We start from the raw sequence: 17,199 nt of genomic DNA on the forward strand, positions 1-17,199 counted from the left end.
TCCTCCCTTGTTCATCAGTGAGCACAAACTCTACGATGAAATCTGAACAGATTCGGGCTGGAGACAGGGCAGTGCACAGGTTGGAGGGTAGCCAGATGACCAAATCGAGAGCAAAACGGTCTCGAAGCTTTTCCAACACACACACACACACACCCTTTGCCACGGTCCGTGGGGGAGGGGCGAAGGGCCATGGCACTGCACAAAGGGGTTCAAGCGAGGTCTGAGGTTTCAATGCTAGTTTAATGGGGGTGCACAAGGGTTTTATCAGCTCTGGCATGGAATGCACCAGAAAATGGGGTGGAACATGAGACAGACAACCAGAGAACAAATAGGGATAGGGACTTAGGCGAAGAGGGAGGAACTGGGGAGGAACCAGGGAAGGAAAGGATGAATGGTAGCTCTCTCATCTCTGCGACTTCTTCAACCAATCAGAGGGAGAAACAGGGAAGCAGGGAACAGGCACCAAGTATGCCTGGGCAAACCTGGGTATTACAACTTTCAGGGAATCGTACAATGTATATATTTGTAAACGCATAAGAACTGCAAAGTCCATATAATAAAGTCCTTTCAATCGCTGTATATCTTTTTCCACTCCTGAAACCATTCCCATTCTGATCCTTGCTCTTCCACACCCCATGGAAGTGAAGTGTCCCCCATTTGTAAGGAGAGGAGGAGAAAAACTCCTCCCCCCTATCTGCAGTTTTTTAGAAGGGCTATTAACTGGGAATGCAGGTCTGCCAACTAGTTCTTTTGTATAGTCAATTGCCCCTTCCCCTTCCTCGTTCAACCTCCTTCTCTTACAGTGGGACGGGGAAAGGAAAATTTCTGCTTGGATTTTTAGAACAAGTAAACCTATGGAAACTCCTCAAGAATGGTAGATGTGGCAGACAGCTGGTGTAACTCACCTAAGCACTGCTACACTACCACCACATGTCAGGGTTGACAGCAGGTCTGTTAGCTCTCTGGGAGAAGATATTGACCTGGGAAATTTACAGGTGTATCCTTGAGATAGGAGAGGTATGTACGCAGCCCTAACGAAAAGAAGACAGTTGTGGAGTGCTTAGATTCAGTCCTGTGAGAACTTCAATTTTAACCTTGAGCTTTGCCAAAAATATCACTAACAAATAATAGCCAATTAAAATACAGTTACTTACTTATCTTCTAAAACTACTGCTTGCTACTAACATGGCATATAAAAAGACTCGTGGGAAATAATAAAGGGACTGGTTCTTTGCTCGACACTAGACTGTGTGCTTTTTTTACTTTCGACCGTCATGACAATAACAAATGGTGACCCCGATGTGACACGTGATTAACGTGATCTCCAGAAGTTTCATTGACGACCTTGGCAGGTGATCTCCTAGAGAGTTCATCAGAGACTTCCGAGGTACTATCCGAGAGAGAGGCGATCCGTGGGGCAAAGCACGGGTGGTGGCAGAGTTTGGTGTAGCTAAAGAGCAACGGGAATTGCTGCCAAGTCCGGGCGAAGAGAAATAGACACCTGGTAAAAGGTGAACCCCCGAGATCAGGGATTTTGATAGTGGAAAATTAAATCTCTAAACAGGAAAGTATGGTACTATCCTCCTGGAAACATCTCTTAAAGTGTAAAGGTGTATATATTGATGACTACGCTTTGCGGCACCTGCTATTATGGTGTCGAAAGCAAGGATTTGAAGCTAACTCTGTAGTTGCATTCAGTGTATCCACCTGGCAAAAAGTGGGTGACAAGTTGTGGGATGAGATTCAGAAAGACGCTAAAGGAACAGAAGGTTTACCTACCACTTGGCATCTGGTAATTAACACCTTAAAAGACTGGTTTAATGAGTAAGTTTCGGAAGACGCGCAGTCATCTGAAACAGTGCCTGTGGTAAACACGGAGGAACATGAAAGGGAGGAGGGACCTTCTGTAGCTGCGGCACTGCCACCGCCACCACTGCAGCCGCCGCCACCACCTCTGCCTCTGATGATGAATTAGGCGCTTTAGTGGACAAATTAAAAAAAATGTGGGGCCCAACTTCATCTACTAAAACCACTAGCCCGGCTCTGAAAACTCAGAAAACTCTGAAAGTTCTCTATCCCTCACCCCAAGAGTTAGCACACACTTCTCGCAAGTATAGATCACCTACTGAGATAGTCCCTTGCCACTATAAGACTCCTATGGAGCTTGTAGAGGAATACCAAGCCAAACAAAGGCTTACTTCCTCTGCTCCCTTGCCGGAGGAGGACGATGGTGAAGATGTGCCTGTTACGACCCGCCCCAAGAAAGGGGGGGGGGAGGGAATAACCCAGACTTTATCAATAACTCCTTTGGGGTGGATTAAAGCGAAATAACACTAAATAATCGGTGTCTAAAGCATATATTGACAAGATTTATTTTAACAATTTTGTATCAATAAATATGCTAACATTTTGGGTACTGTCATAACCTTTCTGGGGAGGAGAAAAATGCATAGGGGAAAGAAAGACAGGATAAGAGTAAGGAAAAGCGAGAAAAGAAAGAGAAGATGAGATAGTCACCACCCACTGGATCCAGTGATGTCTTGATCCGCCGATGGTGGGGGGAGAAGGAAAAACAAAAACCCCGCCAAAACCCCCAAAGTCACCAGTCAAAATTTATATCCTTTGCACCTCCCCCAGGGCGGAGAGTTGTTTTCATAGGTTGGTGTCCCCCTTTTGGCGCGGAATTCATATAGAAGGCATGATAAACTTGGCTCTTCCCGCCTTTCGGGGCTTAATAGCTACACTCCAGTATTCCCAACTCTCCCCGGGGCTCCCAGTAACGCCCCCAGCTCCCGCACTCACATCCGACCGCCGCCGTCGCCGCCGGGGGGAAGGGGGGGGGGAATGGACCCAGTTACTCATCAGAAAGTCAAAAGCCTGCAGGAGTCTCTTAGAATGCGCAAATCATTAACTGTTTCAGTCTCTGACAGTGCCTAGCAGGGGGTTGTATCAATCAACATCAACCCCCCCAGCAGAGGATGCAAATGTACAGGAAACCGAAAGTGCCTCCATCTGTAGTCGAGTCTCTCACGGGGAGTCTTCTTGCTGTAAGACACAGTCATTAGCTGATCAGTGGACTTTGCCACCAGCAATGGTTACAGTGTTGCCGCGTAACCCTAGAAGGTTTTGGGAGGTCGTACGCATACAGGTTGCAGAACGGGGGAACTGGGATCTGTTGGAAAAGGTCGGGCACCCCTCAAAAGCCATAGATGAGTTTGCACTTGCACCAGGGACGGATTTGGGAGTAGAAGCTTACCTGGTGTTTAAAGCTGCCCCTAATTCTGGCAGGTAAGATGAGAACTGTGTATTCCCTTTGAAGGCTATTCAAGATTTACAAATGTATGTAACCAAATATGGAGTAAATTCTCCCTAAGTTATGCGTGTGCTTCCCATAATTAGTACTGGTTTATTAGCCCCTTATGACATTGAGTATCTACCTCAAGTTTTATTTGAACTCGTGCAATACCAAGTGTTTAGTGCTAATTGGTTAAAACAGGTAGAGCACACAGCAATGGAAAATATGAGACTTCCTGCAGGGGATCCTAGATTGACAGTCATCATGGCTAGGCTTCGCGAACGAAGATTTGGGAAGGCTCTATCCACACTTGTTACAGGTACGCTGGTGGTTTATGAGACCAATCCGAGACAGACATACCCGATTGCAAAAGGCACAGCAGAAAGACTCCTTAGATGGTATATTCTGCAAAACATGGTTCTTTCTGCGTTGCCTTTTCTCCTCGAGAGTGGTCCTGCGTGTGTTCTCAAAGGAGACAGCAGTTTTGTAGATGGTGTGTCTCCAGGCCTCCTGATTTGAGGCCAGAGTAGACCAGTTATGGTGATCAATATGACCATAGGTGAGATGTTGTTTCAGGAAGTCCTTGTATCTTTTCTTCGGGGCTCCTCTCTTGTGGCAACCAGTGACAAGTTCACCATAAAGCAAGATCTTAGGGTGGTCCTTCATCCTGGAGACGTGCCCTGCCCATGGCATCTGTGTTCTCATCAACATGGTCTCAATACTTGTGACTGCTGTTTGCTCTAGAACAGATGTATTGGTCACATAATCTGACCAGTGGATGTTTAGGATTGTACGAAGGCAGTGTTGATGAAAGCGTTCTAGGAGATGCAGGTGGTGGAGGTAGATGACCCATGATTCGGAACCATATAAGAGAGTAGACAGCACTATGGTTCTGTAAACACTGATCTTGGTACTTTTCTTCAAGTGTTTATTACATCATACTCTTTTATGGAGTTTTCCAAAAGCACTGTATGCCTTTGCTAACCTGTTGTCTATCTCTCCGTCAATCTTACCATCCGAGGAGATGAGGTTGCCTAGGTAATTAAACTGCTGGACTGATTTGAGTTCTGATTGTCCAATGGTGATGTGGGGATGATGGGGGACTTCCTGAGGTGCAGGTTGATGGAGAACTTCTGTCTTCTTTAAGCTGACTTCCAGCCCAAAGACATCAGTAACATCTGCAAAGCAGGATGTTAAACGCTGCAGGGCTGCTTCTGTGTGGGCAACAAGGGCGGTGTCATCAGCATAGAGCAGCTCCCGGACAAGATGATTTAAGGTATTGGTGTGGGCCTTCAGACGCCTTAGATTGAATAGGTTTCCATCAGTACGATATCGAATGTAGATACCGTCCTGATCATCGAGGTCTGCCGTGACCCTTTGGAGCATCATGCTAAAAAAGACTGTGAATAGGGTAGGAGCAAGAACGCAGTCTTGTTTCACACCATTCTTAATTAAAAAGGGCTCAGAAAGTGTGTTGCCATACCTGACTTGGCCGTGTTGATCCTCATGAAGTGAGATGATCATTTTAAGGAACTTGGGGGGACAACCTAAACGTTCCAAAATCTGCCACAGACCTTTTCTGCTCACAGTATCAAAAGCCTTGGTGAGGTCGACAAAGGTTACATAGAGACCTTTGTTCTGTTCCCTACACTTCTCTTGCAGTTGTCTGAGAACAAATACCATATCTGTGGTGCTTCTGTTGGCTCTGAAACCACACTGACTTTCAGGTAGGATTTCTTTTGCTATAGTGGGCATTAGTCTGTTCTTGTCAGGATTTTGCCAGCAATGGAGAGTAGAGTAATACCACAGTAATTTGAGCAGTCTGATTTAGTACCTTTCTTCTTTTACAAAGTGATGATGACTGCATCACGAAGGTCTGATGGTAGTTCACCTAGTTCCCAACAGAGCACCACAAACTCGTGAAATTTGGTGTGTAATGCAAGGTCCCCATGTTTCCAGACTTCGGGTGGAATTCCATCAACCCCAGCTGCCTTGCTGATTTTCACCTGTTGTATGACCTTGAGGGTTTCTCCTAAAGTGGGGGCGGTATCCAATTCATATTTTACTGGTTGTTGTGTGATGGACTGAATTGCTGAGTCTTGGACTGCACAGTTGGTACTGAAAAGTCTGAAAGTGATCCGACCATCGATTCAGAATGGAGGTTTTATCTGTTAGAAGTGTTTGACCATCAGCGCTGAATAGAGGGCTTTGTACCTGGTTTATAGGCCCATATGCTGTTTTCAAGACCTCATAGAAACCTTTGTGATCACCCGTATCTGCGCATAATTGAGTTTTTTCAGCTAGATCGATCCACCACTTGTTCTGGATGTCACGGAGTTTCTGTTGGAAGATTGGCAGTAGGAGTAGAGGTATTGATGGGAAAAACCTTTTTCAGTAATCCTGATTTACAAACCCACTGGGGTCTTACTGTGATACAAGTGTCAGCAGGTGGGAATGTTAGCCTTGATCAAAACCATGGAGTTTGCTTCCCCTCATCCTCAGTATACCACAGGGGTGGTATACTGAAACCGGGGGTGAAAGAACCGTTTTTGCAGTTTGTCGAGTGTATCGCAGTCTCATTAGGAAAACAAGTAGACGATGAAAGTCTGTGTCAAACGCTCCTAAAGTAGTAAGCAAAAGATAATGCAAACGAGGACTGCCAGAAAATCATAGAAACACTGCCAGGAGACCCGTCGGTCACTGATATGGTTTTGACATGTTCAAAAGTAGGTAGCGTGGTGCATAAAATACCTGCTCTGGCAGTGGTGCTATGCCCTACTACTTGCTGTTTCACTTGCAAAAAAGAGGGACATGTTAAAGCTAATTGCCCTCTTAGAGGTAATGAGGGAAAGCAAAAGGCTTTACCTAATACCCTGGGCATCCATTGTAATCACTGTGGAAAGCCCGACCACTTTGCAAAACACTGCCAATCCAAAATTAATGCTAATGGTCAGCCCCTGCAGGGAAACGGCAAGGCTCACTCGGACACAAATACCTTGCCTAGCTCAGCACAATCCGTATGCAGCTCCTCTGGCGTTCCCCTCTGCGACCAGCTCACTTGGAGGACCAGCAGAGCATCTGGCATGGATGTATCCACCACCAGCACAATGACAATTTCTACCACAGATGTTGTCAAAGTTCCCCTAGATGCTAAAGGACCTATTGGTCAGGGACTGAGTGCCTTATTAATTGGGCGTTCAAGTAGTACGATTGCTGGGATAATTGTTCATTTCAGGGTTATCGATGCAGACTATATGGGACAAATTTGTGCGATGGTTTCTACCCCCTACCCTCCTGTGACCATTCCAAAAGGAACACGTATCACTCAACTAGTACCTTTTGTGAACTGTGTTCCCAGGACAGAAGATCGAGAGAGACACACTGGAGGATTTGGATCAACAGGACCTCTGCAAGTCTTTTGGTCACAGACCGTGTCCCACAAACGCCCACAGATGATCTGTGAACTGCGCAACGGAAAAGCTTTACCTTCTACTGTTAAGGTGATGGGGTTGCTTGATGCAGGGGTTGATGTCACTATCATTTCCCTGTATCACTGGTCGAATTCCTGCCCTCTGGTATCTTCTGATCTGGGTGTTGTGGGACTAGGGAGAGCTGTCCAAAGTTGCATTGCAGCTCATTTTATCCTAATGTGCAATCCTGAAGGGCATATATCACCCCTACCCCCTAACTTTGTGGGAAAGAGACTGTCTGACTCAGTGGGGAGTTAGAATCACGACAGATTTTTGATGGGGGCCTCTGCAATGCAGGGCGTCAAGTAGCCCACACTGGCATTAACATGGTTAACAGATACCCCAGTGTGGATTGGACAGTGGCCCCTACCCTCTGAGAAGTTACAAGCCCTGAAGGAACTTGTGCAAGAACAGCTGGCTGCTGGTCATATAGAACCATCGCATAGTCCCTGGAACACTCCCGTGTTTGTAATCAAAAAGAAATCTGGCAAATGGAGACTATTGCATTATTTACGACAGATTAATGCTGTCACGACAACGATGGGAGCTCTGCAGCCTGGACTTCCATCACCCACAGTGATACCTCTTGACTGGCCTATTATAGTAATTGATCTAAAGGATTGCTTTTTCACTATTCCTTTAGCTGAAAAAGACAAAGAAAAATTTACCTTTACAGTACCTTCTGTTAATCATGCAGAGCCCTCCAAATGATATCAGTGGAAGGTTTTACCCTAGGGAATGAAAAATTCTCCAACCATTTGTCAGTGGTTTGTAGCACAAGTTTTGTCTCCTGTTAGAAACCAGTTCCCAAATTGTTTCGGCTATCATTTTATGGATGATATTCTCTTTTCAACAGTGCACAAAGACGAATTGATAGCGGTGGTTGATGCAGTAAAACAGTCCTTACAGTCACTTGGCCTTGGAAAGATGGTTGGTTGGTTGGGGTCTTTCGGGTTGGTTAATGTCCTTACTCAAGACGGGGGTCTTAGTTTTGGTAATAGTTGTAGTTGTGCTTGCAATATTGCCATGTTTTGTGTCGTGTCTGGAAAGGGCCCTCCAGAAAATGGCACAGGCAGTCTTTCTCATGCAAATACAAAGAGAGAGAATTGTCAGGGTTGACAGCAGGTCTGTTAGCTCTCTGGGAGAAGATATTGACCTAGGAAATTTACAGGTGTATCCTTGAGATAGGAGAGGTATGTACGCAGCCCTAACGAAAAGAAGACAGTTGTGGAGTGCTTAGATTCGGTCCCATGAGAACTTCAATTTTAGCCTTGAACTTTGCCAAAAATATCACTAACAAATAATAGTCAATTAAAATACAGTTACTTTCTTACCTTCTAAAACTGCTGCTTGCTACTAACATGGGATATAAAAAGACTTGTGGGAAATAATAAAGGGACTGGTTCTTTGCTCAGTACTAGACTGTTTGTGTGCTTTTTTTACTTTCCACCGCCGCGACAATAACAATCACAAACATAATTCTTGCCGGACTTTGAATTGCTAAAGAGGAGCTTACCACCTCCCAAAGGATTCTGTGATTTCACAGTAAATGTTCCACTAATAGAGTTTTAGAGAGATCAGTATGAGCAATCATCTAAATGTTCTTGTTTGAAGGGAAATGATTTTTTTAAACCAGTGTATTTCTTGATTTCTCAGTGGAGTTAGTTCTGTTTCTCTTTTTCTTGTGTTTCACTACATCAGTCAGCTTTCCACATTTCAAACATTGTTCTCAAACTGAGAAGTCTTAGGAGACAAAGCAAGGCAGTTGCTTATTTTAATGGCATTCAGTTAGGAATAAATAATGCAAAGGACTAAGTAAATATTCTAATCTATGCTGCCTGACATTTCAAAGGGACCTAACTTGAGCAAGAAAGTGTGAGGCCACAGGTGTAGACTCCTCTAGACGCATATACTTAACTTGTTTGGTTGTTGCTTTCAAAACCTTGCAGGATAGTTTAGTTCTAACTACTATGTATAAAGACTGGGTTTTTGGTTGATTGGTTGTGTTTTTTTCCACAATACAAGTTACATATCATCAAACTGCATGCCAAAATTTAACATATACTGGAAGTCAATACTGTAGTCTCACATCAAGCTAATCAAGACTATGAACAAAGTTTCAGAGCCTATTAGTGTTCACTTATGCCATAGTCTGACAGTGCTTTGCAAAGCTTCAAAGCAATCTACTTTTTATTTATTTCATGAGTCAGGTTGCAAACAGGTGACAGAAAACTAGATTTTCCAAAACATTAAATTCATCCTGAAATGAGAGAACTTAATGCTTTTACTTCTACATGGTTATCAACTTGAGCTCAACAGAACAAATTGGAACCACATTTCAGTCTACTTTTTCCTGCTTACTTTATAGCTTCCACACTCTTTACACACATTACATATTCTCTCTCTAAGCATATGGTCTCTTTCTCCTTCTGGCATTCTGTAATTCTGCTAGCCAATGAGGTTTGCTTTTAATAAGTATATCTGCCAACTCAAACACCAGAACACTCTTCAAATGTTTCTAGTATGTCTGGAAAGGTAATGAATAACTATTCCAGGTGTCAAAAGTATTTTTTATACCTCCCCCATTACTCATCTATCATCCACACTTGATTTTCACTTTCTAAATTAGTATTTCCCAAAAGAGAAATCTAATATATGATACTCATAATAATCCAAGAAAAAAATTTGTCTGTCACACTAGGATGAAGTTGCACTGCCACACTTGATTAAATAAGGTTGCAGTCTACAGCCCTACCAGAGGGGATGTGATACTGGATCTGATGGTCACCAATGCAAGCAAGCTAATCAGGGACATCAAGACTGGAGGCAACCTGGGCTGCAGTGATCATGCACTGGTGGAGTTTGAAGTCCTGGGGGATACGGATCAGGTAAGGACTAAAGTTATGCCCCTGAACTTTAGGAAAGCAGACTTCCAGCTCTTCAGGGAGATAGTCAGTGGACTCCCTTGGGAGACTGCCCTCAGGAACAAGGATGTGGAACAGAGCTGACAGATCTTTAAGGAAGTCTTCCATAGAGTGCAAGAGCTGGCAATCCCCAGGAGCAAGAAATCGGGCAAGGAAGACAAGAGACTGGCATGACTGAGTAGGGAACTGCTGGTCAAACTAAAGGGAAAGAAGCAAATGCACAGACAGTGGAAACAAGCTCGCTTGCATTGGTGACCATCAGATACAGTATCACATCCCTTCTGGTAGGGCTGTCTATTACCTGGCTCAAGAAGTTATTCTGCATGCATTCCAGGAGTCTCCTGTATTGCCTACAGCTCACCGTGCTACTTTCCCAGTAGATGTCAGAGTGGTTGAAGTCCCCCAGCAGGACAAGAACCTGTGAGTGCAATGTCTTCTGTAACTGGAGCAAGAAGGCTTCATCAGTAGACTCCCCTTGGTCAGGTAGCCTTTAGTAGACACCAATCACAAGGTTCCCTTTGTTGCCTCAGTGTCTGATTCTTACTCGCAGGCTTTCAACCTACTCATGGTTGTTCTTCAGAGACAACTCTTCACACTCAATCCACGCCTTAATGTAGAGGGCAACCCCCCTGCCTCTCCTTCTTCCCCTGTCTCTTCTGAATAGCCTGTAACCATCAATAGTCGCACTCCAGTCATGGGATTTGTCCCACCAAGTTTCAGTTCTAGCAGCACTGTGGTTTCCAACTCCGTCTGTTTGTTGCCCTGCTGTGCTAAAGTGTGACAGCTACATTAAAATCTACCTTTACTACACAATTACTTCTAAAATCTACGAAAAGCTAAAAATCAAAAAAATTCTGAGGCATCAGTCCCTCCTTTAAAGATGGACAAAACTTCATCTTGTCCAGTCTCTACTACCTATACCTAACATTATATCAAAGAGGTGACCAACACCTACAGCATCGGTTCATACAATGAGTTATTATACAAACATTAACTATGTATATCACTAATATAAATGTTTTATCCAGGTCCAGTTCGGTAACCATGAAGTAAGTTTGTGGACGATGTCTCCAAAACCCAATGAGACATCATCAAAGTTACCTGATGTAGAATTTTAGTTTACTTCTGAATTGCAACCAAATTGTTATTAATTCTTCCACTTTGGTCTACATAAGAACAGCAACTGGTGTTGATGACCATACACACGCCTCCTTGTGAGGCTAGTAAAAAGTTGAGGACCATTCAGCTTTGTAGTACTACATGAGACAAACTATGGACTTCCTCTTGTAAGGCCATGATTGCATTTGAAGCCTGATTTTGAATGAGTTCAATGACAGCCGAGATGTTAACAATTGCCTTTTCTAATTCACTTACTCCTAGAGAAGGAAAAAGAGCCCTAACCACACTGTGAAAAGTCATGGGATGTTCAACAAGGGGATTGTTGGTTCTTTTTACCCTTTTTGGATAAGTTCGTATCCACCCTCTTTGTTTCTCAATTTGATCAAGTACCGTTATGTTTGGGATTACAGCCCCAAGGGCACAGTCCCGATCTTTATCAAGGGACAAAACTTTCCAGGTTTCATTTTCACAGATCCAATACCATCCTGAACCCTGTGGGGGAATCATTCTCTGGGGTGTCTGTGCCAATCTTATTAGAGTTTCTGGTCCTAACCCTATTTTGGATCTGGTTTTACTACAAAAGGGGGGGGAGAATGATCTTTCCTGTAGTATTAATAACCATTCAGGGATCTGCATAAATTTCTTGATCAAGAATTATGTTGCTTAGGGCTATCGGCAAGTAGGCCTTAGTAACCCATATCCAGGTTCCTGGGATGGGAAGCCATGGGTTTTTCTCAAGTCTACTGGTCAAGTCAAAGTATGTCTTATTCAACAAAATGCCTATTAAAGGTCAATTGCTATCCTCATCATCAATTGCTGGCATTTGAGTACAAATCCAGCAGTCATTTTTGCGGAGGATCTTAGATACACTTTGGACTAGGGTCACATGTAATTTTTGGTTCCAAACCTGAATCATTGTTACTGACTGTACAGATAATATGTATGGAACAAACAGTCAAAGCCACATATTCTTCATCCATATCAGGCTCTGTTTTGCTAGTTGTTCCAGGAACTGAAGTTTTCTTACCTCTGGAATAGTGAAACAAGGGTCCTTTGCCAGCAACTTTGACTGCAGTGAGAGAGGTGGGCAGAACTTGGAATGGTCCTCTCCACTTGGCTCCCAGAGGATCACTGTCCCACCATTTAACATAGACCCAGTCTCCAGGCTTGAATTGATGAGCAGGGATGTCCAATCCTATGGGTCTGCATAACTCAATGAATCTCTGGAGTTTCTGTAAAGTAGAGTCTAGAGTCATTAAATACTTTTGTAAGTCAATTTTCCCCCTCATGTGAATGTCTCCTGGAATATGCGGAGCTTGGCATGGTCTCTCATATAATATTTCATAGGGACTTATGTTATCTCTCTGCCTTGGTTGTATGCAGGTAGATTCTTAGCAAAGCTAGAGGCAAAGCCTGAACCCATGACATAGATGTTTCCTGACAAATTTTGCCAATTTGCATTTTGAGGGTACCATTCATAAGTTTGACTTTGCCACTCGTCTGAGGTCTGTAGGGAGTATGCAAGTCCCAAACAATTCCCAGAACATGACAAACCTCCTCAGCTACTGTTGCAATAAAGTGTGTCCCTCTATCAGATGACATTCCCAAAGGAACCCCAAATCTTGGAATTATATGGTTGAGTAAAGCTTTTACCACTTCCCTTGCTGTGTTAGTGCGACAGGGGTAAGTTTCAGGCCATCCACTGAAGGTGTCAACCAGTACCAGTATGTACTTGTATCCCTCCCTAGGTGGTAACTCAGCAAAATCTATTTGCCAATAATCTCCGGGAAGGTGCCTGGCCTTTGTTACCCCTAGCGCCACTCTCTTGTTTGTATCAGGATTGTTTTGCCTGCAGATTTCACATTTACTTACAATGGATTGCATGACTTCGGTCATACCTGTCCCTATTACTGCCTTCTTCAAATGTTTTAACAGATTTTCTCTTCCCCAGTGGGTAACCTCATGTTCCCGCAGAGCTATCTCCCAAAGGACTTGGGCTGTGATCACAACCTGTCCTGTAGGTGTAAAAGTCCATTCACCTTCTTTGATTTGAGCATTAAGGGACTTAATTAACTGGTGGTCTTTCTCACCATATTTTGGGGTGAACCCTGTCAGATCGATTTCCTTCTGTGATATTACTGCTAGGATACCTTTTCTTGCAGCCCCTTTTGCTACCTGGTGGGCAAAATGATTTCCCAATTCGGGAGTTGTTTTCCCCTTTTGATGAGCTCCGCAATGCATGATAGACACCTCCTCAGGTTTCCAAATATTCTGCAGGAGTGCATGGATTTGGTCAGCATGTTTGATCCCACTGCCTTGAGCAGTTAATAGCCCTCTCTCTTTCCAGATGGCTCCATGGGCATGTACAACGCTGAATGCATATTTAGAATGAGTCCATATATTTACCTTCTTTTCTTCGCTCAGTTCTAGAGCTCTTGTCAGTGCAGTCAGTTCTGCTTTTTGGGGTGATACATCTGTTGGCAAGGCCTTTGCCTCGATTACCTCGTCCTTGGTTGTCACTGCATATAAGTTTGTTTTAAAGAGCCCAAGAAAATAAAGACTTGGATCATAAAGATAAATTCATCTTTTTCAGGGGAGAACACCGATTGGTTTCACCCCCCGTGTACCAAACTTGTCTTTTTTTTCTATGCAACTGGAAAAGTGAAAAGTTCTGGTAAAACATATTAAAAATATTTTTTTGATTTTGTTTTCAGGCAACTATCAGCAAGACAAGAGGGCATGGTCTCAAGTTGTGCCAGGGGAGGTTTAGGTTAGATATTAGAAAGACTTTCTTTACAGAGAGGGTAATAAGACATTGGAATGGGCTGCCCAGGGAAGCAGTGGATTCTCTGTCCCTGGAGGTTTTTAAGAAGTAACTGGATGTGACACTTAGTGTCATGGTCTAGCAACCGCGGTGGTAGTGGATCAAGGGTTGGACTTGATGATCTCTGAGGTCACTTCCAACCCAACTGATTCTATGATTCTATGATCTTGTCATTCGCTTACCGTATACAGTTCCCAATTTGGATTTTCCAGAGGCATGTCCTTCAGGTGTGGTCTACTGGAATAGGCCTCCTCGATGGTCTGTAAACAGTCATGCTTGGGCACAGTGTTAGTCAATGCTGAGGACAGAAACATAGCAGGGTTTACAATAGATGTTGTTTTCAGGGTAACATCATCCTGTTCCAACAACACAGCTTGGTATTTAAGCATTCTGCTAGGGGACAACCAGTGACTCCCCTTTTCTTCAAGTAAAGCTTGGACTGCATGGGGTACATACACAACAATGTGCTGTCCAAGGGTGAATTTCTGGACCTCCTGGATCAGGATAACAGTTGCTGCTACAACTCTCTGTAGTAGGGGGAAACAGTTTTTCCCCCTGCAGTTATAAAATGGTAAAACCCCAGGGGGTGGTGACCCTTGAAGTTTTGAGGGTTTAGTCAATGAACGCTTCTGCAAAATATAAACATATCACAAACAGAATGGAAGAGAAGTTTAGTTGTAGTTGTAGTTTGGTGGTAGAAGAAGGTAGTCATATTCTGAGGCCACAAGGAAGGGGGCTCGGAGCCCCTTGGGACCTTTGGGGCCCCCTAGCCCCTGGTTGGGGGGAACTGCAGGGACCTGGAACAGCATAAAGCTGGGCTAGGTGCCTGTAGTTGAAAGCTAAGGAAGTTTTCTCCACTGTGAGTGAGTAGAGACAGAGCAGCAGCAGCAGAAGCAGCGTCCAGAGATTGTGGTTAAAAACCGCAGAGAAAAGACTGCCAGATAAAACAACTGCTACACAAAAGACTCAGAACACTTGTGCTCCCAACCGTTTGTAGATAAGGTAAACACAGACACTTGTTTCCATAGAAACCTCATGATACATTGAAACGAAACACAGACACAGGCGATTGCCAGCTTTTGCAACATAAAGCAGTTTACTCGGTGATAAACTCTGCCTGCACAAGGCACACAGGGAAAAACAAAAAACCCACACCGCACCCCCTGCACACACTGCTGGTAGCAGTACAACACAACATAGTAACAGAAACTCAGAGAACATACCGGGGAAAGGGACGGGAGCCGGGAGAACACAGTCGCTGGGAAGGGACAGAATTGTCATGCAAGTTCCTGACCTATGGACCCACAGCAAGTAATTCTGTTACAGCAATGGGGGGGCTAATTCAGCGTACCTACCCCATTTCGCTGTGGATGACCAGCAACCACGTGACCCGGTGTGGCCACAGCCATTTTCCCCCCCTCACGACCCAAACTCTGACCTTTCTCTTCTGACCCAGGTGCAGCCCCGCCCCACCCACAGACACGAAGAGGGAGGCAACCCCGCCCCCTACTCACCGCCTGTACTGCCCACCACCCCCCCACAGAGAACCGGTCTCACCGGGGCAACAAGGGGGGAGAACTGGGAGGGATTGGGGGAGAAATGGGAGGGATGGGGGGAGGGGGAGAAGGAGGGGGAGAAAGAACAAAACATGATTCCAACGGGAGGGATCAAAAGGGCAAATGGGGAGAAGTCAGTTAACATGTGGGAACAATGTCTAGACAAGGTAATTCGTATGGAAAACCTGAATGTTAATCAGGCATGCCCAGACGATATTAACCAAAGCCAGTCCCCTCAGAGTCCAACCCTGTATAGGGCTACAGAGAACCTGAGGCATTTGATAAGAGGTTCTGGTCTGTCTTTAACCAATATTTTCAAATATTTGGAGACATTGAGTTACATCTATCTTTTCACCACATATGACTGGGAAGAATTGGTAAAATTAGTTCTCAGTAACACCCAATATACAGTTTGGTTAACTGATTTTCAGAAAAATTGTTCTATTCATATTAAATACCCACAGGCAAGCATCACGGCACACCAATTAAGCAGAGAAGCAAATTATAATTTAGATCCACAATCAAAGTACCATAGAGAGATAGCCAGGCAAACCCTAAAAGCTATGGAAAGCATTCTCACTGCAGATCAAGATGATCATCTGTCCCCCATTAAAGAGTTACAAAGTTACACTGAGTTAAATTTAAGATGTGTAGACCAGCTGCAGTCTGCTTTGAACAAACAAATTGAATACAATGAAGCCAGAGAGATGCTGTACAAGCATTTGGTTTTTGAAAGAGAAAATGCAAACTGTGAAAGAGTTTTGCAGAACCCTCCTGCAGGGGAGAACTGTGACTTTATTGAGCTGGTGCAACCCTACCAAAAGGCTAGCTCTGAGAAGCAGCTACCTGCCTCTTTAGCTGCAGCTTTAAATGCCCAGATAAGAGTACAGAAAGAAGTCAGACACACAGCTAGTTGTATTAGTTGTGAAGAAATAGGTCACTCTCACGAAGATTGTCCTTGGAAGCCCCTAATAGCAACATTCCATAAACACCCTAGCAACAGAGAAATGACTGAGTTATACCAAAGGTGTCATAAGCAAGGCAAAAGATGTGCTACAAGCATTATACTGCTTGTAGGAGCCCTGCTTGCTGTAATCCTTTGTGGTACTACTTTTCATGTGCAAGAAAGGAAACAAATTAAGGCAAACCACAATATGCCAATAACCAGTCCCCAAAATACCTGTGTACCCTGTACCCCAAAGAAAGGTGACAGGTGGAAAACATTGCAAATGTTAAGAGCAGAACGCGCAGTCAAAAAACATGCAGAAGCCTTGCAGATCGGACTGTCCCTACCTATAAGGCTTCTAGCAAATTGGCCACGAGTGGTAACTGATTCAAAAAACCATTCCTTTACCATTCTCCTTCACCCGGAAGGTGCCCAGAAACCTTTCTTTCCCATCATGGTTTTAAACAGTGCACAATCTATGCAAAGTCACTGCTGGGCTACCCTTCCTCAGGGGATGCAAAATACCTCGATAAAGTATCAGACAACCATAATACATCATTATGCAGATGACACATTAATAACCATGACCACAAGAAATGAACTGCTATTTGTTCCTGCTGCTTTAACCAAAACCACCCAAGGTGCAGATCTTCAGGTTGTTTCAAGAAGAATCCAACAACCACAACTCTGGACTTGCCCGGGACGAGAGAACACAGCAAAAAAGTTCTACACAGCTGACACAACTCGAGGTAAAAAACATTTATATTTACAGGAGTTGCAGAAGCCTCAGAGAGTTACCAATTGCTTAAAACCTGTTTTAACCATAACCATAGGGGACCTATACCCTCTCTTTATGTTGCTAAGGGAGAACTTCAATTTAAAGTCTGACAAATCGTTAGCTGCAGAGGCAAACCAAATGTTAGAGAATTATACCAAGGTGATAAAAGGCAAACAGAACAACAGAGATGCTGAAAGGCAATTCTGCCTAGTTCTTGTTTCCAGCAGGTATGAAGCATTGCAGTTTGTTTCAGTGAGATCAAACTGAGAGAAGCCCACTGTTGGTTC

General features: G+C 44.1%; 1 long non-coding RNA gene across 1 annotated transcript in view; it reads left to right on the top strand.

The window, feature by feature from the left end:
• Nucleotides 1-13,435, top strand: part of LOC113958939 — a 29,404-nt gene extending 15,969 nt beyond the window's left edge. The window contains exons 4-5 of the long non-coding RNA XR_003531656.1: nt 1,439-1,444; nt 13,339-13,435. This is a non-coding gene — a long non-coding RNA (uncharacterized LOC113958939). The remainder of the gene's footprint in view (nt 1-1,438; nt 1,445-13,338) is intronic.
• Nucleotides 13,436-17,199: the final 3,764 nt, after the last annotated feature.

The sequence above is a fragment of the Corapipo altera genome, unplaced genomic scaffold (genome assembly GCF_003945725.1).
Source record: "Corapipo altera isolate COAL_440 unplaced genomic scaffold, ASM394572v1 60972, whole genome shotgun sequence".
Lineage (NCBI taxonomy): Eukaryota > Metazoa > Chordata > Aves > Passeriformes > Pipridae > Corapipo > Corapipo altera.